Genomic DNA, 24320 nt, shown 5'->3' on the forward strand with positions numbered 1-24320 from the left:
CCTCGTTCTGGAGGATTAATGTCAAATTTCATCATCCAAGGAGTGAATGCTATTGAAGACGATGGAGTGATCTTGAACCATATTATTCAGCAATATCCAAATGAAGTTCCACCTGTTTCCATGGAAGTTTGGGATACTTTGGGAGAACCAAGTGGCGGGTATGATTTTCTAGTAAAGTACACTGCACCTCAGAGTTCTTTTATTGCCATTGAAGACATCGTCCCAACTGGATGGGGTGATTAGTTTGAAGATTGCAAAAGTTTCACAAGTTCCATTGTTGAGCAATACCAAAGTCCACCTAGTCCAAAAGAAGTCTGGGATACACTAGGAGAACCAAGTGGTAAGTATGACTTTATGGTGAAGTATTCCGCTCCCTTAAGCTCGCAGATCGCTATTGAAGACATCACCCCAACTGGATGGGACAACCATTTCAAAGACAATATGACATTCACAAGCCCTGTCGCTCCTGAAGAAGTCTGGGAAACACCAAATAACGAGAATGATTTCCTGACACAGTACACTGCTCCCCAGAATGCACAAGTCTCCCTCAAAGACATCATTCCAACTGGATGGGACGATCTTATCGGATATCTCTCTCAGCCTACAGAAGTATCTCAGCCCGGGCTCTCGTATCCAGCAGAGTATATTGCTCACCCTGAAGGATCAACAGCTCATTTCACCACCAAAGAAATCAATGCTGTGGAAGATGAAGAAGACAACTGCAACTGGAGCAGCTGGATACTCCCTGCTCACAACAATGGATTGAACAACTGGGAAGCCGAAGATGTTATCTCCTTTGATCATGAGTAAGTGCAATTTCCTGTTTTCGCTGTTTATATGTTCAAAGATAAAAATGGTTCCTGTACTATCGAACCATGAACTTAAAAGCCAGGTGCCTTGCCCGAAGCACGCTGGTCCTTTTTATAAGGGTTTGTCATACCATGATCATGTTCATTCAATAAAATCATGGGACGTTTGCATATTCAAATTTTGTGATCCTTTTTCTTTCTTTGCTTTATTCATCTTCAAATAGCTATGTGTTCTTACACACACCCACATAATAAATGCAGATTCACATTCACTCTGGATCCTGTTGATAACGATTCTGCTATTGCCAGTCATGACTTTGAAAATCCGATCTACCAAACTGAGGACGAAAGTGAGGAAGATTGTGAAGTACCAAGGGAAATTGCAAGGCTATTAGAACAAGAGGAAAAGACTATACAACCGCATGAAGAACCAATTGAAGTTATCAACTTGGGCAGTGACGAAGAAAAGAAAGAAGTCAAGATAGGGGCTGATCTAGAAAACAGTGTCAAGCAAAGACTGATTCAAATGTTACAAGACTAAGTTGAGATATTTGCCTGGTCCTATGAAGATATGCCTGGCCTTGACACGGATATTGTGGTTCATCGCCTGCCAATCAAAGAAGGTAGCACTCCAGTTAAGCAGAAGCTGCGAAGAAGTAGGCCCGATATGTCCAAAAAGATCAAAGATGAGGTTGAAAAGCAATTCAATGCTGGCTTTCTAAAAGTTGTGAGTTATCCTCCATGGATAGCTAACATCGTGCCTGTGCCTAAAAAAGACGGGAAAGTCAGAATGTGTGTAGACTACAGAGATTTGAATCGGGCAAGCCCCAAAGATGATTTCCCTTTACCTCACATCGATGTACTGGTTGACAATACTGCACAATGCCAGGTATTCTCCTTTATGGATGGATTCTCAGGGTACAATCAAATCAAAATGGCGCCCGAAGACATGGAAAAAACAACCTTCACGACACTCTGGGGAACCTTTTGTTACAAAGTAATGCCCTTTGGTTTAAAGAACGCAGGTGCAACATATCAGCGCGCAATGGTAGCTCTATTCCATGATATGATTCATCAAGAAATAGAGGTTTATGTCAATGATATGATTGCAAAGTCCAACACCGAAGAAGAACATCTGGGTCATCTGCACAAGCTGTTTGACAGACTCAAGAAGTACAGGTTGCGACTGAATCCGAACAAGTGTACCTTTAGAGTAAGATCCAGTAAACTCTTAGGTTTCATCGTCAGCAGCAAAGGTATCGAAGTTGATCCTGCCAAGGTCAAAGCCATTCAAGAAATGCCCATAACCCGTACCGAGAAACAAGTCAGGGGATTCTTGGGACGTCTGAACTACATAGCCAAATTTATTGCCCATATGACTACTACTTGTGTGCCAATCTTTAAAATGTTGAAGAAAGATCAAGTGGAAAAATGGAACGACAAATGCCAGTTAGCCTTTGATAAGATCAAAGAATATCTTCAAAAACCACCAATCTTGTTACCTCCAGTGGAAGGAAGACCTCTGATAATGTACCTGACAGTGTTAGAAGATTCAATGGGGTGTGTACTGGGGCAACATGACGAGTCTGGCCGAAAAGAGCATGCGATCTACTATCTTAGCAAAAAGTTTACCGATTGTGAGACAAGATACTCACTACTCGAGAAAACTTGTTGTGCCTTAGCATGGGCGGCTCGCCGACTAAGGCAGTATATGCTAAACCATACCACTTTCCTGATCTCCAAAATGGATCCTATCAAATATGTGTTCGAAAAACCTGCTCTCTCTGGAAGAATAGCAAGATGGCAAATTATCTTAACAGAGTATGACATCCAGTACACTTCACAAAAAGCGATCAAAGGAAGTGTGGTAGCTGATCATCTGGCTCATCAAGCAATGGATGATTATCAAGCGTTGAGCTTTGACTTCCAAGATGAAGACATTATGCTAGTTACTGACTACAAACAACCAGGACCAAAGGAAGGACCCGAGCCAGGATCCCGATGGACTATGGCTTTTGATGGAGCTTCTAATGCACTTGGCAATGGCATCGGAGCTGTGATCATTTGTCTTGCAGGAGGACATACACCATTCACTGCCAGATTATGTTTCAACTGCACTAACAATATAGCCGAATATGAAGCATGTATTCTGAGTCTCAAAGCTGCAATCGATCTAAGAATCAAGTTCCTGGAGGTCTACGGAGACTCGGCCCTTGTAATTTATCAAGTTAAAGAGGAATGGGACACGAAACACCCGAATCTAATTCCATACAAAGAATATGTGCTGAGTTTGATTCCTTATTTTGAAGAAATCACTTTTAAACACATCCCGCGCGAAGAAAATCAACTAGCTGATGCTCTAGCTACCATGTCATCTATGTTCAAAGTCAGGTGGGACAATGAGGCGCCAATGATCACCATTTACAGACAGGATGAACCAGCCTATTGTCATCCATGAAGTAAAAAGATATCTCGAGATCCAAGAATACCCTGAAGGGGCATCCATTAACGATAGAAAGTTTCTAAGAAGATTTGCTGTCAAATTCTTTCTAAGTAATGGAATCCTGTACAAACGAAACCATGACTCGACTTTACTTCGTTATGTAAACAAGAAGGAAGCAGAACAGATTATGGAAGACATACACTATGGTGCCTTTGGTACTCATTCAAGTGGACATACAATGGCTAAAAAGATTCTGAGAGCAGGTTATTACTGGTCCACCATGGAGACAGACTGCCATCATCACTCCAGAACTTGTCACAAATGCCAGATATATGCCGACAAAGTACATGTACCTCCAGTCCCATTAAACGTTCTGACGGCTCATTGGCCTTTTGCAATGTGGGGTATTGATATGATTGGAGAAATCAAGCCTACTGCCTCCAACGGACATCATTTTATCCTAGTCGCTATTGACTACTTCACAAAGTGGGTAGAAGCAGCCTCGTTTGCTTCAGTTACCAAGAATGTTGTGGCCCGGTTTATCAAGCATAATCTCATTTGTCCGTATGGCATCCCTGAAAGGATCATCACAGACAATGGCACAAATTTAAACAACAGAATGATTACTGAACTCTGCACACAGTTCAAGATTAAACATCATAATTCCTCTCCATATCGACCAAAGATGAATGGCGCCGTGGAAGCTGCCAACAAGAACATTAAGAAGATCATACAAAAGATGACAGTAACCTACAAAAACTGGCATGAGATGTTACCTTTTGCTCTTCATGGTTATCGCGCATCAGCGCGTACTTCAACGGGGGCAACTCCATTTTCCTTAGTCTATGGTATGGAGGCAGTTCTTCCAATTGAAATTCAGATTCCTTCCCTAAGGATTATGAAAGAAGCCGATCTAGATGAAGACGATTGGATTCAGACTCGGTTGGACCAGATAAACTTGATTGATGAGAAGAGGCTTGCAGTTATTTGTCATGGTCAGTTGTACCAGAAACGTATGATCAAAGCCTTCAACAAGAAAGTCAAAAGTCAGGCATATCAAACCGGTGATTTGGTTGTCAAACGTATCATCTTACCACAAGGCGACCCCAGGGGCAAGTGGACTCCCACTTATGAGGGACCATTTATAATCAAGAAGGTATTCTCCGGCGGAGCCATGATGCTTACCACTATGGATGGCGAGGATTTCCCACACCCTATAAATGCGGACATAGTCAAAAAATATTTCGCTTAAAGAAAAAGTTCGCTAAGTTGAAAACCTGAAAGGGCGACTTAGGAAAAAAATGAGCGTCTCGATGGATTGAAAACCTGAAAGGGCGATCCAGGCAAAAATTAGAGACTAAAAAAATATATTATCCCGGTATGCTGAAAACCTGAAAAGGCAGCCTAGGCAAAAGTTAGGGAATAAAGTGTACGACTATGTCCCGTTTGGCTACCCACTCACCTTCAAGGTTCAACACATCAAAGGCACCGATCAGTTCAATCACTTTCTTCCAACAAGTAAGGGATGAGATACTCAACGACAGATTGGCAATAGCAGAGTTGAAACTTGACTGGATTGTTTTCACATAGCTATTTCTCTTTATAAGTACTTTTCAAAGTTTTATGACAATTTCCTACTACTAAGATTTTTGTCTCCTTGTACTAATCCGCCTATTATGGCTCTCTTTCAAAATCAATACAGTTCATGCTCAAAATCAATGTTTCCATTTTTTCTGTTTTGAATACATAAACGTCCCAATGATAATTTTGAATGAACATATGCATTTGAATATGATTGATGTTTATAAGAAAAACAGGAATAGCATCCAGGTAATGTCCCAATCATCTGGACATCATCCCGAAACCAACTTCAGAAGAAAATTCCCCAACAGGGACGTATTTCTCAGCAAATTCCTCAATGAGATTTTTTCTCTCCGACAAAGTGATTCGAGAAATCTTATTCCCCAGCAGGGCTGTTCAAGATCACTATCCCCAGAAAGTGTGATCCTTCACACCAAGGCTTGGTCAAATAGTGCATCGGGGGATTACGCATCTTTCTCATTCCCATTCAAAAGGCATCGAAATCAGAACTTTCAAATTACCTTCATCCCCAAGCGGTAGTTAAATATCCCTCAAACAGAACATCCTGGTCCACAAGGAAGTTCCCCAGCCGAGTATACTCGAACAAGATAGCAAAAATCATCAACAATCACAATGCCTTCATTTCCAAAATAGCAAGCAGGGATTTATTTTCCCAACCAGAAGTTTGATACGCTCTAAACTGCATAAGTCATACATCATACGCATATTCATATATAGCATATATTGTTTCATGACAAACGCATACATGACATGCACATTTCTCATTTAGTTTGAGAATCTCAACATATACATTACATGCATCATAACATTGCATGTCACTAACTTGATTTTTTCAGGTGGACGAATATCCTCAGAAAAGTTGTTCTCAATCACATGCAGTGTTCCCCTGGATTCTATTCAGACAAGCATTCCTCTCAGATATAATCAAACCAAAGATTCATTATGAAGAAATCTCTTTCCAAATCATCTATTAACTCAAAACAAGCAACACAGATCTAAGTCGATATCTTGGACGGGTCCTTAATGATCTACTTACAGATCTAAGTCGATACCTTGGACGGGTCCTTAATGATCTACTTTCAGATCTAAGTCGATACCTTGGACGGGTCCTTAATGATCTACTTACAGATCTAAGTCGATACCTTGACGGGTCCTTAATGATCTACTTTCAGATCTAAGTCGATACCTCAGACGGTTCCTTAAAACGATCAACCTTCAAAGATCTAAAGCGGATACCTCAGACGGTTCCACAACGATCAACCTTCAAAGATCTAAAGCGGATACCTCAGACGGTTCCACAACGACCAACCTTTAAAGATCCGAAGCGGATACCTCGAACGGTTCCTTATAGATCAACTTTCAAAATCTAAAGCGAAAAAACTTTGGACAGTTTCGTAACGATCAGCCTCCAAGATTTAAAGCGGTAACCTCGGACGGTTCCGTAACGGTCAACGAAGAGGTTTTCAAATCCTTCATCAAGATATAATCAATGGATTCATTCTGATGAACAAACCATCAACACATTTTCCAAATGGCATCTGAAAGCCCATCTCAGGTAATGTTTCGATCTGCCAACAACATTTCTCAGACAACATTCAAATGTAATTTCTAACATCACTTCCGGTGGAGGTAAGTGCAAATTTTCAGGGCATCTAAATATTCAATCATCTTCTACCTTCAGATTCCAATCAGTCTCTTCAGGTTTAAGAAGATTGAATATGGGCAACTGTTATACCCCAAAATTTGCCTGCATCTTTTTTAGAAAGAAGGCAACAGATTTCTGTCTAAAAATTGGGAGTTTCATATAATCTTGGATTTTATTTCACAAATATCTTGATTTTTATGAATACTCGGTTTTTAGAATTTTTCCTATACGGTATTTTGGTTCGCTGTTGAATTTATTCTTACACAAACGCCAATTACTGTTTATCACTTCACACACGCTGTTTATTTGAGATTTATTTACAGATAAATAGTACTGACGCAATTGGTACAGAATTAAATTTTGCAGGCGCAAAGTCTGGGGATTCAAACTGTACTGGTAACAAGTAAATTATTATTAGTTTTTTGTTTCCCACTAATTTTTGTACTATATTCTATTATTTTCAAAATCTTTTCCTTTCTTTTCAAATCTCTTTCTTTCAAAATCAAATCCTAACTTTATTCTATACATCTCTCTTTTCAAACCCTACCATACACTTTCTTTCAAATCCTACTACCACTCAAATTTTCCTTTTTTGTACGGAATCACTTCATTCCCCAACGTCTCTATCCTTCTTTTCACTCTATAAATACCTCTCATTTTTTCCATAAATTCTCACATCAAATTTCAACTCATTCCTCAAATTTCTACCTCATATTTATTTTCTTTTCTTCCCCGGCAAAAATGGCAAAGTGGGTGGATACGTGTTTTCTTATGGTCATCACCGTCTTGGTGGTGATCATGTCCTTTTTCTGTCTGCATAGTCCTGAAAAATGCGGACCTGGGTTGCTTACACTCCCGATCATCTATATGTTGTTATTTATAGCATGGGTTTTTAATCGTTAATTTTAAAGTTTGTCGTATCTTTTGTTTTCAAATAATGTACCGTTTGTTTGTCGTACTGTTCATTATATTATGTAATATTTGTACTGTCAGTATTAAATGTCGTACTATCTGTCATACTGTAGTTTAATTATCAAGATAATATTATGTGTGTTTTCTGGTAGGTAAATATTTATTCTTCTGTGCATTAAATATTTTTCAAGGTTATTATCGGTAATTTCGTCCGCGTACAGTATTTTTTGTTTATTTATTATGTTTGTGTTTTTCTAACAACTCATGTAAATAAATTTTCACCATTAACATAACAAAAAAAACAAAAAGAAAAATCAACTTTAACTGTTGAATTTTCACTTTAACTGTTACGTTAATGCCCGGACAGCCAGTTGACAGTCAAACCCGCTGATAGCGCGATTCTCCGTGTTTTGCACCATCAATCAAATCAATATTTTGCATTTCAAAATTCCAAGATTTTTGTTCTAGAAGTCTTCTGATAATCACATGATCAACAGAGACTCAGCAGTGCACAAAAATCAGGTACGCTTAACTGTCTCCTACACAAACAGTCCTTAACTGGGGTTTTTGTTTTTTTCAGGAGACCAAGTTTTTTGAGACCTCAAATGGATTTCATGGACTTCCATATGTCTCAAAGTACCACCATACAAATTTTCAAACTTCAATTCGCTCAGACGCACAGTCAGCAGCTCAAACAGTCAACTGACGACCAGTTTGACCGAAAAGTCAACAAACAGTCAAAAATGAAATTTTTTGTCAACATCCATATTTTGTCAAAAGATTCATCAGTTGATCATTTGTTGATCATAATTCATCAAGAAAAGATCAAAAATCAACAAAACCCTAAGTTTCAAAATTAGGGTTTTCTCCTAAAAAGTCAACTAAACTTTGACCGGCCATAACTCTCTCCTCGTTCATTCAAAAAATTCCAACCAAAGCTTGTTTTGAAGGAAATTCAATTATCTTTCAAATGCAATTGATCCCATGGTCATTGGATTCACCATTTGAAAAATATGAACTCAGACATTACAGGTCATTTTCAAAGTCAACAAAAAGTGGTTTTTTGTCAAAGGCCTTAACATCAAGATAACTTCTCCAAATGAAAAAAAGTTTCCAAAGTGGCTTGTAGAGGACATCTTGAGGTTTCTAAAAAGTACAAGAACTCCTTCATATGATCAAAATTGAGGGATTTATGCCTTGTTGAAGTTGGCTAATTTTTGGGAAAATGCATGAAACCAACATTGATCAAAAATGTTTTTTTTCCAAAAGGGGCCATGTTTCCATGATCCAAACATGATTCTAATAATGCTAAGGGACTCCCACGACCAACCTAAGGCCCATAACATTTTTATTTCTTTTTTGGTTTAATTTTATTACATTTAAAATTAAATTAAAAAGAAATGATGCAAGATCATTATCCAAAGCTTTGTCTCTTGTTTGAGTCAACAAGATAGCTTATTTTCTGCAACAAAGAGAAGTACATAGCAGGCCTAGAGCAAGAGGGTGAAGAAAATTCAAAGCCATGGCCAAAGAATTCAAACTTTTTAATATTAAAGAATTCAAAGATTCAAAGATCATCAATGCTTCTTAGCTTAAGTTTGAAGCTCATTCATTGCTTATAAATGAAGTAGCATGCTTCAGCAACACAAGACACATAGTTGCAGAACCAAATCCATGCTTGTATCATACTTGTAGCAACTTGAAATTTTCAAAGAAATTCAAATTTCGAATTTTGAGTTCAAGCTAGTTTTAATCCAAACTAAGTATTCAAACATCATCTCTGAACTTCATTGAACCTATTCAAATAAATTTTAAGCATCAAAGCCTCACAAATCGAGCCACACAAGCCACGGTTTGTTCAAACATAAATCACCTCGTATCTGATCATTCATGCATATTCAATAAGATGTAATCTCATATTTGTGTTTAGTTTGGTGCTCTGATCGTTTTTGGAGCTCTAATTGAGTTTTAATGGCCGTTTGTAGAATATACCATTTTAGGGTTCTTAAGCTAAAATTTGGGATTTTTTGATTTAGGCAAAATTAGAAGAAAACAGATGCATATTTGAACTTAGTGACTCATAGCAAGTGGAATGAACATGTCGCGAAATTTTTTTGTACAGGTTTACCGCTATTCGCTATTTTGCAGGGATGAAGCTCACTTATTACAGCGCTTATTTGGCAAAAACGCTGTTAAAAGTAGTGGCGAGAGGAAGAAGACGATGAGGTGTCTTCCCTTGATTGGCTGAAGCGCGCGCGCGTTTTAATTTAAATATGTTGTGATCCAGTGTTTTGCAGGTGTCACACGCGCCATGTTCCCTTACACTGACCACCATCAGATCATGCCATCCACTCATCCAACGCACCAAAACACACAGACCATGTCATAGACTCTCTCACTAACCACACAGGATCACAGTTTTATTTTATTTTCTATTTTTATTTAATATAACTTGCAAAATTGATTTAAAATAGTTTTAAAAATAAAAAAAATATAATAAAAATATTTTTAGGTTTATAAAATAATCTACTAATTTTTGACACAAAAATATTTTATTTTTCTTAATAATTAAAATATTTTGTTTAATTAATTAGTATATATTTATATATTTGCTTTTTAATTATTTCAACCTATCAAAAAAATCAGAAAAAATATGTTCTTTTTATTAAATTAGGTTTATATATTATAGACTAATTTTGTACATATTTAGAATATTTTTCTCTTTAAGTTTAAATTATTTGTATAATTGTTTATATAATTATATGTTAATTAGCTTAATAAATTTCCATAACAACTTCAAAAAATCCAAAAAAAAAAAATTAGTTTTTGTTTTAAAATTAATTGACAAGCAATATGAACATATTTTAGACTTGATTTTTAGGTTTAAATTTTATTTCTACCTTTTTCTTATTTAATTAAATTAATTATGCATTAATTCTAATTAAAATCAACCATACAAAAAATCAAAAAATACTTCCTTTTATCTTATTGCAATTTAAATTCCTAGACAAAGTGTATAGGTTGTCAAAATCATGTAAATAGTGTAGTTTACATTTCCCGCACAATCGATGTAATAGCGTAGATTTACTTTCCGCATTTTACATTCCCGCACTTTAAATTCTGTACATATAAAACTGCGTGTATGTCAAAGATAAAAACTGAAGCGTTAGATCACTAACTTCAAAAACAAAAATATCTGAATCAAAACACAATCACACTTGCACCTCTTAGGGTAATCCCTTTGTTATTCTCTTCAAAATCCATTCTACTGTTTCAAATACAAATCTAAACTTTTGTTTACATCCGGTCAAAAGAGAATTTTCTAAAAGAAATGGGAAAGGACCTTATAAATTTAGGGTAGATATCCTAATTGCTTGCTCAAATCAAAATAACAAATGTCTCACATATTCATTGTGTCATAACCCAAAATTTGCCTATACTATTTTTCTTGTACAAATTCAGATCAATGCACAAAGCTCCTAGACACATTCTCCCAAGCAAAACTCAGAAACTAGGGTTTGGGTTGTTCAAAGAAAAATCAGTGAATCAATGGCTCTAAGGCATCTCATATGGCTCAATATATCCCACATTATCTCTATGACAAGTATCAAGGCCTATCTCAAAGCTCTGGTCACTCAAAAGTTCAGAAAGTCAACAGTCGACTGGTTGACCTAAAAAGTCAACTATGGTCAAAAGCAAAGTCAAAACTCCTGATTTTTTGGCAAGAACCTCATATTGAAGTATCATTCACCATTTGATCAAGAATTGATCATGGTTCATCAAGGAAAGATCAAAAATCAACAATTCAAAAAGTTTCTAAATTAGGGTTTTGTATAGGAAAAGTCGACTGAACTTTGACTGACCATAACTTCCACATGGAGTATCAAAAATTTCCCAACCAAAGCCTATTTCGAAGGAAATTGGATTCTCTACAACTTTGTCTCTCACATGCCAAGTCTAAAAATGCTTCATTTGAGAGATATGGACTAAAACATCATAGGTCCTTTTCAAAAGTCAACAAAAAGACACTTTTTTCAAAAGGACACAAAATGAGCATGGAAAATAATTTTGATATGAGACCAAAGACACTGGTTAGAGGACTCTCTGAGGTTTCTAAAAAATCCTATAACACTTCCATACCTTAAAAATTGAGAGAGATAGGCCTTGCTAAAGTTGGACTATTTTGGAGGGAAAAATGTGAAGAAACTTGAATATTTTGCAAATGGGCCCAAGTTATTTTTATCCAATCTTGATCCTCAAGTCTTATAAGGCCCAAAACCTCTTTCCCACAAAATTATATGATTTATTTGATTTATTATGAATTTTTAATTCATTTAAAAATGATTAAAATCAAATAAATTACTAGAAAATCAAATATTTTATAAAAGATGTGATTTGGATCTATTTTAATCATCAAATATACTCCAAAATCAATCCAATTTCGTGCATAAATAAAATTTGACAAGATTGAATTAAGATGGGCTTATTTTAGAAAGTTTCATAACTTATTTCCAATCAAATTTTCTCAATATGCAAATCAAAGATTAAAGAAGATTTGATTCAATTTATCAACCCTAAATCATTCTCTTATAAGTACCTAACAAGTCTAGAGGCAAGGGTTACGAATTCTGCAGCAAGAAACCTCAAACCCGAGTTCAAAGTTCTCCAAAAAACTCAAACTCCAATTCTGAGATTAAAGCAAATTCAGGTGTTGCAAGTGATCTCAATTCATTCCTTGATCATCACTGAAAGGTTCCCAGTCGTTGACAGTCACAAAGCATCAAGAATCAAGCACTGCAAGTCATTCTTGGCCGTTTCTTAAATTGACTCGATCCTGTGTGTTCATGCATCCATTCTCAAATCTAATTGCATATTCATGTTTAGAATAGCTTGTTTATTGTTTCTGGATAATTTGGTGCGTTATTATGTTGTTTCAAGAAAGATGCCATAGTTAGGGTTCTTGCTCCTATTTGGGGTTTTTTTGTACAAGTAAAATCAGGTCCAAATAGTTCCATGGTCATGCTCGCGAGGATCGGACGAGTTGAATGGTAAGGGTGCGAAAAATTTCTATTCGCGTTTGCCCCTATTCGCTATTTTTTTGCAGGAATGAACATGTCTATTATAGCGCCCTTTGAGGAAAAGCGCTGTAAAAACTCTGGCGAGAGGTTGAAGACGAAGCGTGGCACTCCCTCATTGGTGGGCTTTGGCGCGCGTTTGGTTTTTGAACCAGATGGACCCAGCGCATTAAGAAACACGCCGTTACCATGTGCCCTCACCATCACATCCATCCATCTGACTAGCCAGTTGATCCAACGCCCTTGGAGACGCAGGTGCACCAAGGACCATCATAGATGCGCCACACTGGATCCAAACGCTAAGTTTCTAATTTTTTTTCTTTTTAATTGCATAAATCCTTATTTTTCTTTTTTTATAATATATATATATATATATATATATATATATATATATATATTTTGTTTTAAAGTTTTTTTTTCTTCTTTTCTTTCTTTCAAAATAAAAACTATTATATTTTTATTTTCAAAAACTTTTCTTTTATAATTAATATTTATTCATTTATTTATTTATTAATATATTATTATTTATATTATTTATACTATTATTTATATTATTTGCTTATAAATTTATTTTATTTAAATATATTGTTTTATCTTCTTTTTCCTATTTAATTATCTATTTTTTTCAAAGAATTTGTATTTATTCCAAAGATTCACAAAAAATTACTTTTTACACTCAATTTTATTTTCTTATCCCGATTAAATTAATTAGGTCGCGAGACCAATAATTAATTTAAGTTGTTGGCATTTTCTTATTTAAATTCGTACCCTAATCAGGGTTTACGAAGATCATGCCCTACACTGAATATATTTTATTTTTTGTACCTTTTCAGGGTTAGCAACAGGGTTTCTTCCGACTACGCGCCACGTCAAATACGAAGCTAAGTATTTTACTCTTTTGTTTTTAAAGTCTATTTGGTTTCCTTTTAAAATTAGGGTTTGCCTTGCCTTCATTCTTTTCTGCCTTTGCTTTTTCAGGGTTACCCCCGAGGGTTCCTCCGACCGCCAACCATGTCAGATCAAATGCAAAGCTAAGTATCTTTCATTTATTTATTCATTCTTAAATTCTTCATCCTTCTATTTTTAGAGTTAATTTCGTTTGCCTCCGAATCGATAATGCACTCACCCCTCTGTTTATTCTTTCTTTTCCAATTTTCAGGGTTTGTCGACTGCCAAAGCTACGCGTATCGGTAACCCTAAACCCTATCCTCAATTATTACTTATGTTAAACCTTTTCCTTTTAATTATATCCCGCTGGTTTCAATTCCCCTCTCCTCCGCTGGTTACAATTTCCCTTCCCCATATTGCTTTAATTATACTGTCTATATTGCTGTGGTTAGTAATTTTAGGGAGTGTAACTCTGAACTGAATTAGAATCACCTAATTATAAGATAACTAACTGAACATAATCACGTGATTGGTGCACACACGCACACTTTTGGGTAACCTCTCTGTTGCCTGTTGCCTTGTTGCCTGTTGCCTTGTGATTTTTTGCAGAATAGCCAGTCCCTCGAATACGAGGATACCTCAGCCATGTTGCTTCGATTAAGATCATGGTCCCTAATGATGCTGCCTTCGATACACATGATCTCGACCCTCGGAAGTTGCCTACGAAAAGGCTGAGGTATCCTCTGGCTGCCTACGAAAAAGGCTGTTCTGATCTTTCTCCTTAGACTACCTGCCTCTCTATGGCATGGGTCAGTCTTATGGCGAACGATAATGCGATGACCCTTCAACCTCCAAACGAAAGGCTTCCTGCCCTCTTATGGAAAGGATAGATCCTTTCATCCTGAAAGGATAAAATAAACCTATCATCTAAGTTTAAGGTAATTGCCCCTAATTGCTTTGCCTTGCTCTAAACTTTCATATTCTTTCTCATAATCCTTCAAAAGGGCTACGCTCATTTACGAGCTAAAGTCCCTATCTTTTTCATCTACTTTTCTAAAAATTTCTTCAAAGAGAAAAGCAATTAAGAGCCCATGGAAAACCATGGATGCAAAGGGTGCCTTACACCTTCCCTTTGCATAATTACCCCCCGAACTCGTGTTCTTTTAAAAAAGGTTTTTTCCTATTTCTTTTAGCCTTTCTAACTTGTTTGGATAAAATAAAAGTCGGTGGCGACTCTTGCTATCCGCATATTTCATAAAAAGTCAGTTCACCGTATTATAGAACTGGCGACTCTGCTGGGGATATATTTCGATAAAAAAGGGGTTACCTTAAAAGTTTAGGTTTCACCTTAAATGTTTTCTATTGTTTGCTTTGTTTGCTTTAATTTTGCAGGGCTGTTTTGGGTATTTTGCTGTGTGAAAGATCCTAACCCGGATCTGAGTACCTTAGGTATATGGCATGAGATCGAGGAGATTGCACAGCGTATACTGATGTGGTTGATCTGATGGCCATCGTTAGTGTGACACATTGGTTTGTCCTGGTGTTCCTTGGGATCCGACCTGAGGAAATGCTTGGCTGCCGCTGTCACGGGCGAAAAATCGTTGTTTTTCTAAATGAGACACCTGATGCCTTCTTTGGGCTCGAGTGCTCAAAAAATGATTTTTCTTTTGTACGGACCAAACTTTTTATTGTTTCCAAAAGAGGAAAAGGAAAAAAGCTGCAATAACCTTAAAAGTGGGGAGAGATCTTGGGTAAGAGGGTTGGTTATACGAAGGGAAGGTATTAGCACCCAACGTATCTATAGTACTCTATAGGTTTCTTTGTTTTGTTTATTCCGTTCTTGTTATGGTGGAGGTTCTTGTGAGAAAGAGGTGGGACCTAAGGTGTTTGTTTGATTATGCTCGCAAAGATCATCGCGATCCTCTGCATACATATCCCCTAGAGGGAATCAGAGCATCTGTAGCTCGGGGTCTACGGGTGCTAAGGTTTGAGTGGTTTGAGAGAGAAGTTTTGCTCGCCAAGGATCGACCTTGTGCCTACGTATTCTCAAAGGGATGTTGAGAAAGTCAGAGCAATCGTAGTTCCCACTTATGCTAGTGGAAGCAAAGGAAAAGAGACAAATGTCATCTAAATGTTCGATGTATCTAATCTATATCATCACATACATCTGTTTGATTTTTGTTTGAAAATCTTTTCATTATAAGCACTGGGCCATGCCACTTATGGCGCTTAGAATGATAAAGATGTTTTTGTTTGTTTAACCAGCCTTGTGGCAAAAACTTTCAATGAAGTCAGCCTTGTGACAAAAAGTTTTGATTAATCAGCCAGCCTTGTGGCAAAAGTTTCAATGAAGTCAGCCTTGTGACAAAAACTTTGATTAATCATCCAGTACGGTGGTAAAACAGTTTGATTGATTAGCCAGCCTTGTGGCAAAAAAGTTTGATTGATTGATTGATTGATTGTTTGATTGTTTGATTGTTTGTGATGATATAGATGAGATACTCCTATCATAGAGATGATAAATGTCTAATTTCCTAGGGTATTTGATTTGGATATTGGGGGGTGCTTATAAGAAGCCCGTGGGTCCTTGTACGAAGCCCAAGAGGAGGCTATCCGAGGGTCCTTGCATTGTAAGCCCAAGAGGAGGCTATGGGAGGGACAATCCAAGGTCCTTGCATTGTAAGCCCAAGAGGAGGCTATGGGAGGGTCACTCGTTTGTACAAAGCCCAAGGGGAGGCGTGGTATAGTTGGTTTGAGCTCTTAGAGCGATTTCACCGGGAAACCATACTCTATGTCCTAACCTAAACTAGGGAGATTCTTTGCACGAAGCCCAATAGGAGGCTATGGGGAACCTAGTGTTGTACTAAGTTGAACAGGCACACATATCACACATATGAACAAACATGAACAAGTATGAACAAACATGAACAAGTATGAACAATTATATATATGTATGACAAAGTGTGTGTATATAATGGAGTTTATGAAGTAAATATACCTGTAAGCATGATCCATTTGTATACACAGGGCTCGGGACTCACACTCGGGGAGAAGTCCACTTGAATTTACTCAAAAGCTATGTAAACAAGTATTTACAAAGGGGCTTGGGACTTATACCTACATGGAGGCCCATGGTATTTTTGGGAAGATTTAAAGAAACCTTCATTTTTGTTTTTTTGTATTTTTTTGGAGTTTTAATTGATCGATATATGTACAAAAGTGTGTGTACAATGAAATACCTAATTTCATGTACAGGAATGGGTATGTACAAAAGGGGCTTGGGACTTATACCTACGTGGAGGCCCATGTTTATTTACAAAGCATGGTTGATTGTTTATTTACAGACGCGTTGTTTAAAAAACTGTTTGAAAGTTTTTGTTTTGAAAGAGTTTTTTGTATAAAGAAAAACTTGTATAAAAGGAAAAAAGGAGTGGGTCTTATACTCTCTAATATTCGAGAGGCCCCACATTGTTTTGAAAATCAATTGATCAATAGTTTTAAAAAGAAAGGGTTTATCGTTTTTGAAAAGAATCGCGATTGCTTGTTTTTAAAATGGTTTGAATTTTGAAAGGAGTCAAATTAATCAAGATAAACAAAAAAGATTATCTTCAGTTAACACTTAGATGATCAGGGTTTTCTCAAAAAAATATTTACAAGTGATTAAGTTTGAAAATCAAATGAAAAATAATATTTAAAAGTATTAAAAATACTTAAAAACAAGTCATTTTAAACTTATTTAAAAATGTATCAAATAAATATTTTTTGATGATCTTTTTTGATATTCTTAAAATATATGTGTTAAACAAGAAGTGTGTAAAAAATGAATGAAAAATGAATTAATTTGATGTGTTAAATAATTAATTAAAGTTGTGTGAAAAAAAAAGAAAGAAAAATAGTGTTAAAAAAAATGGTTTGTCTTCACAAGGGTTTGAACCCACGCCCTTATACTTACCAGCCAAAACAACAACCAACTGAGCTGCGCGTGCAGCTTGTTATTCACACGCGTCCATTCAATTATATTTTAAAACAAATATTTGAAAACTTTGAACAAAATCTGGCGCCAAGAACACACCCTAACTGGATTTTGAAATTCTTTGAAACTGAACCAAATTGATCAAGTGAAGGGTCTATCTTGCTCGGTTTTGGACGAGGAACATGATGGTAGCGTTTAATTTCATTTATTTTAACTCTAAGGCTATCAATTTTCTGATGAACACGAAGAACCCTAATATGACAAATCATTGTGAAATCGTGTATGATCATGATATGATGCAATTGATTGAGGGTTACTGACCCTTATAGGTGCAGAAACAAGATGGTATATCAATATTTCATTTATGATGCGTGCATGATAGAGTTTGAAGTTCATGAGCACTTACCTTAAAAACGGCCAAACTGAGAATTGAATTCTGCAAATGAGGAGTTCCAGTTGTTGTTTCTTGATTTGGACAGCATCAGTGGACCTTATGGAAGGTGTTTGAATGCCTGGAATGGATTGAAAACCCCTGGACCAGTTGGTGATGCTCGATCTGCAGTAGGACTCAAGTGAGGATCAAGCTTGATGATTTTGGTGTTTCAGATCATGGATGATGGTTGGAATAGTTCATATATGGTACATGGATGGTGTCTGGATGGTTAGATTGGACAGAATTGAGCTTGAATGAAAATTGGCATGATAAGGCTTATGTTATGCATATTTGAGAAGTGAGGTAGTGATTCTGAGTTCTTGGTGTTTTTGGGGTGTATGGATGGTTCAAACACATCACATTTGATGTTTATGAGATGTTAGAACCCTCACTTTGCTCAGAAATTGCAAGAGATGGAAATTGCAATTCTTCCTCTTTGAAACTCATGAAACTTGCAATTCAAGAAAGAAGAGAGAAAACCTATAATTGTGAGGTTTTGGTGTGAATTGAAGAGTGGAAATGACCTCTATTTATAGGCCATGAGTTCTGAATGCAGAGCCCTTGCAAGTTGATCAAGAAGTGATGATTTGGCTTAAGAGATAAAATGGAATCTTTCACATTAAATGCAAATGGTTAAAAGTGACTTAACCATGGTTATTTTGCCAAGCTTCTTATCTCTTCCATTCTGATCTTCAAATCAGAAAATATCTTCAATCATTGCATCTATGCATCATTACTTGGATCATTTGGCAAAATGGTTCATAACTTTGGCAAAATGACTTGAAATTTCAAGTGAAAAGTTCACTAATGTCAAAATTCAAAACCATAGCTACACTCCATATTTTTTCATGCTCTTGGACATTTTGGAAAGCTCATATTACATACTTCAAAACCCTAGTTGAAAGTTTCTTCAAGATCTTTAAGGAAGTGGGTGAAAAAGATCCATGAACTTTGAAGAAAGTGAGATTTTAAGTGCATTTTTCAAAAGATGCCAACTTTGAAGCTCCATATCTCTTAAATGGTTGATCTTATGAAAAAAAATTATATGTGTCAAAGTTGTTTATTGGATCAAAATCTACAACTTTCATGCTGGAAGTTTTTTTCAGTTTGTAGGTGAAATTTTGAGTTATTCCCTTCCAAAGTTTGGAAAAAACCATTGAAAATCTTCTTGATTTTTCTTGATCAATTGACTTCATATATCATATATTGATGATTCAAAACTTCAAAAGTCATGGTTGACCAAAATCCCCCAAAAGTCAATGGTGATCTTGTACAGTTGACTTTTTTAGACGAATCGCGTTTCTGGAGATTTCAAATGAAACAGGCTATCCTCATCAAATGAATGGTATGAATGGATCACATTGAAGCATTAGAGGATATTGAGCCATGGTTTGAGTTGTGGCACCATGTTCTGATTAAAAAGTCAGTTGTTCAGTGAATTAGGTCAAAAACCCTAATTGTCGACCTGATGAATTTGATGACTGTAGATCTTAAATTGAGACATAATTTCCATTGTATATTGTCATAGGGATTATTTGAAGATGATTGAAACCTTTGAATGACTTCCTGGGGATTTTTAGGGTTTCCCAAATGTGATCCCTGATTTCAGTCCCTGATAGTTCAAAACCCTGATCTGAGGATTTATCTGATCAATCTTTGTGTAGGAGATGTCTTGAGCTAATGGATTAGGTCAAAATGATGTACTTGGGGTCTTGAGGTATTGTCCCAAGTCATTGGGTTAAATCCTGAGCAGAGGTCAGGAGTATACTGTCTTCAGTTAAAACCCTAATTTGGTCGGTTCAGTGCCTTTGAGCTTGTTGAAATGAATCTCTGAGGACCAAATGTTGATTGTTGATGAAGATAGTTCTTTTGAGATGGAGGGAGAACAAAACCCTAGTTGATTGTTACTTGTACTGATGAGTGATTTCTTGATTAAACCCTGCTGAGTCACAAGTAGCAAACACAAGCTATGCAATTTGTCAGAGATGCAAATGATGCATATGCTATGATATGAGGTGGTATCTTAGGTCAAAAATTGGGGTATGACAGATGCCCCTATTTAAGTTTCTTCAACCTGAGAGATGAAGATTGAAAATCTTCGTTTTGATAGGGTGGAAGAGGCTTAAATATCAGAAGACGCGAATTTTGGACCTAAGATACCAAAATTGCGAATGATGCAAGGATATCTTTACCGAGGGATATCAAACTGACTCCACTGGGGACAAGAGATCGAGAAGGATGTCTCAATCTGTTTTAGGAAGAGAATCCATTTTGTCTTTTTCGGGAAAGCAAGTGTATGCTTCACCGGGGAATGATAGCTTTGTAAGAAAAGCTTACCTATCGACATTATCGACTATCAGCATGGGGATAGACTTGTTTAATAATGCGAAGGTGAAAGGTGTGGAACCGTATTACCGACTATCAGCATGGTGATAGACTTGACAAGGTAAAAGAGTTTCAAAGGTTCGGTTAATATTACCGACTATCAGCATGGTGATAGACATGTTTAATAATATAACCAGAACAAAAGGTTACCGACTACCAGCCTCGTGATAGTGGTTTTGAAGACATGATCAATTATCAGCCAGGTGATAAAATGATCCTGGAGACTTTGTTAGGGGAATTACTGGATATTCAGCCTTGTGAACAGTAATAAGGCCCTGATTGTCAAATGGTCTTCATGATTGATTTCCTCGAGAGGAAAAGTCTTTTGGAAGAGACATAAGCTGCTCAGATGATGAGGCTATTGCTTATTGTCTGTTTTTTCACGATTCTATTTGAGGAATCGGGATTTGAATTTCTGGTAAAGATAGGGTTCTAACCAAGAATGAATTGGAAAGAAACAGTCAAACAAGACTTTGTACCCAATGAGGAATGAACTCAACTAGGGATTCTCTCCTTTGTTTTGAGAGGAGAAAACTAAAGCAACCTTCTTCCACGAGGAATGATCTCAGTGGGGAACTGGAGAAAGAAGATGTTCTTTCTGCTTATGGGTGACAACCTAATTGGAGAGATGACACGCCCATACCTGTTTCTTTTTCTTTTTTTTTTTTTTTTTTTTTTTTTTGAGGATAGATATATCCTAAACAAGTGATTTTAGGCAGACATTTGAAGAATGCAATGATGCATAAATGATGCAAATATGTATGAATGATGAATGTCATGAATGTAGCATGCATGCTGACGATACTGACAGACAAAGAAGTATATACTGGAGAAGGACCGACGTCGCAATACAACCAGATACTTGGCAAATGTTTTTCAACACGGTGTAGATAACACAGGTGATGAATGGTGTTGCATGCTTTCAACTTCTCTGGGGAAGATGAGCATCTTTTCTCACTGAGATGGAAGAATCTTCTTTACTGGAGATGGAAAATCTTCGACACTGGGGATAGAAGACCTTCTTCACTGGGGATAGAAGAGCTTTTCCTATCATAATCCTTGATTCGTCCTATGGAGATAGCTGTTGATGTTCCTTCTGTTGTTCACAACTCAAAGGAAAATTTCGCTTTTATTTTGAAAAAGAAAAGTGAAGTAAATTCATTTAAAACTTATTTTTTTCTTTTTTTTTTCAAAAGTGAATAACACAATTAAAGCGTCATTTTGAAACTGAAAGAAATTAAGAATTGCAAACAAATGGGCACAAGGCTCAAATTTATTTAATAGGATGGTAATCAGCTAAAGGCGTGATTCCATAGAGTATTTACAAAAGTTGAAAATGGTAATTATGCGGAAAAGGCTACATTGAAAGCAATAACCACTATTCCCTTACAACTTTGAGTTCCAACTGTGCTTGTCGCTTCAGATTGGCGATGATTTGATTGAAGATCCTTTGATGAAAAAGACTCCTCAGGTGACGAAGTATGGACTGATGCAGTTACTTTGTCATAAATCCCTAATTTTTGCCTAGATTGCCTTTTCAGGTTTTCAATCTACCAGGATGAATTTTTTGTTTATTGTCTCTAATTTTTGCCTGGACCGCCCTTTCGGGTTTTCAGTCCACCGAGACGCTCATTTTTGCCTAAGTCCCCATTTGCGGGTTTTCGACTTACCGAGCTGTTCTTTTGTATTTTTTAGACAAAGTATTTCTTGACTGCATCAGCATTCACAGGATGTGGGAGTTCATCACCATCCATGGTTGCAAGAGTCATGGCGCCGCTAGAAAATGTTCTTTTGACAACATACGGGCCTTCGTAATTAGGAGACCATTTGCCCCTAGAATCTGGTTGAAAAGACAAGATCTTTTTAAGCACGAGGTCGCCTTCTCGGAATTCACGAGGTCGAACCTTTTTGTTGAAAGCTTGTTTCATCCTTGCTTGGTATAACTGTCCATGGCATAGAGCAGTCATACGTTTTTCTTCGATTAAGTTCAACTGATCGTATCTGTTTTGACACCATTCAGCCTCTGATAACTTAGTCTCCATGAGGACTCTCATTGATGGGATTTCAACTTCTACGGGGAGCACAGCTTCCATGCCGTATACTAGAGAAAAGGGAGTTGCCCCTGTTGAAGTACGCACTGAAGTACGGTATCCATGTAAAGCAAATGGCAGCATTTCATGCCAGTCTTTGTAAGTGACGACCATTTTCTGGGCGATCTTCTTTATGTTCTTGTTGGCAGCTTCAACAGCACCGTTCATTTTTGGTCTGTAAGGAGAAGAGTTATGATGCTCAATCTTGAATTCCTCACACAATTCTTTCATCATTTTGTTGTTCAAGTTTGAACCATTGTCAGTAATGATCTTGCTGGGAACACCATATCGGCAAATGATGTTGTTCTTGATAAACCTCACAACCACTTGTCTTGTAACAATGGCGTAAGATGCTGCTTCGACCCATTTGGTGAAGTAATCAATTGCCACTAAGATGAAACGATGACCGTTTGAAGCTTTTGGTTCGATCATTCCAATCATGTCGATACCCCACATGGAGAAAGGCCATGGAGATGATAGAACGTTGAGTAGAGTCGGTGGCACATGGATCTTATCTGCGTAGATCTGGCACTTGTGACATCTCTTCACGTGTTTATAACAGTCAGATTCCATTGTCAACCAATAGTATCCTGCTCTTAAGATTTTCTTGGACATTGCATGCCCGTTTGAATGAGTTCCAAAGGACCCTTCATGCACTTCATGCATTAACATGTCTGCTTCGTGTCTGTCCACGCATCTGAGCAAAACCATGTCGAAGTTTCTTTTGTATAGCACATCTCCGTTCAGGAAGAAACTGCCAGAAAGTCTCCTTAGAGTTTTCTTATCTTTGTTTGATGCCCCAAGTGGGTACTCTTGAGTTTGAAGGAAGCGCTTGATGTCGTGGAACCATGGCTTATCATCGATGACTGCTTCAGTTGCAAACACATAGGCGGGCCTTTCAAGGCGCGTGATTCTGACTTTAGGCACATCATTCCAGTGACTGACTTTGAACATGGAAGATAGAGTAGCCAAGGCGTCTGCCATTCGATTCTGATCTCGAGGTATATGATGCAATTCAACCTTGTTGAAGAAAGTCAATAGACGTCTTGCATAATCTCTGTAAGGAATCAAACCAGGGTGGTAAGTTTCCCACTTGTCTTTGATTTGGTTGATCACGAGGGCTGAATCTCCATATATGTCGAGGATCTTGATCCTTAAGTCAATGGCTTCTTCGAGACCCATGATACAAGCTTCATATTCTGCGATGTTGTTGGTGCAATCAAATAGCAATCTGGCGGAGAATGGGATATGAGTACCCTTGGGAGTGATGATGATTGCCCCAATTCCATTGCCATAAGCGTTTACTGCTCCATCAAAAATTAGGCCCCATCTTGATCCAGGCTCAGGACCTTCTTCAGGTAATGGTTCGTCACAATCTTTCATTTTTAAGTACAAGACATCTTTATCAGGAAAGTCAAACTTGAGAGATTGATATTCATTAATTGGTTGATGCGCCAAATGATCGGCGAGAATGCTTCCTTTGACCGCTTTTTGAGCACGGTATTCAATGTCATATTTGGATAACAGCATTTGCCATCGGGCAATCCTTCCTGTTAAGGCAGGCTTTTCAAAGACATACTTGATCGGATCCATTTTGGAGATTAACCAAGTAGTATTGTTGATCATGTACTGGCGGAGACGTTTTGAAGCCCAAGCCAAAGCACAACATGTTTTTTCGAGCATGGAGTAACGAGACTCACAGTCTGTGAATTTCTTACTCAGGTAATAGATGGCATGCTCCTTCTTACCGGTTTCATCTTGCTGTCCAAGCATACAGCCCATGGATTCTTCCAACACAGTAAGGTACATGATTAGTGGTCTTCCTTCAACTGGAGGAATCAATATTGGTGGTTCTAACAGGTATTCTTTGATACTGTCGAACGCTTTCTGGCAATCTTCAGTCCATACAACCCCTTGATCTTTGCGGAGAAGCTTGAAAATTGGCCCACAAGTAGCAGTCATTTGAGAGATAAATCTGGAGATATAATTCAATCGTCCGAGAAACCCTCTTACTTGCTTTTCAGTTTTTGGTGCAGGCATCTCTTGAATAGCTCTGACTTTGTCG

The sequence above is a fragment of the Vicia villosa genome, linkage group LG1 (genome assembly GCF_029867415.1).
Source record: "Vicia villosa cultivar HV-30 ecotype Madison, WI linkage group LG1, Vvil1.0, whole genome shotgun sequence".
Lineage (NCBI taxonomy): Eukaryota > Viridiplantae > Streptophyta > Magnoliopsida > Fabales > Fabaceae > Vicia > Vicia villosa.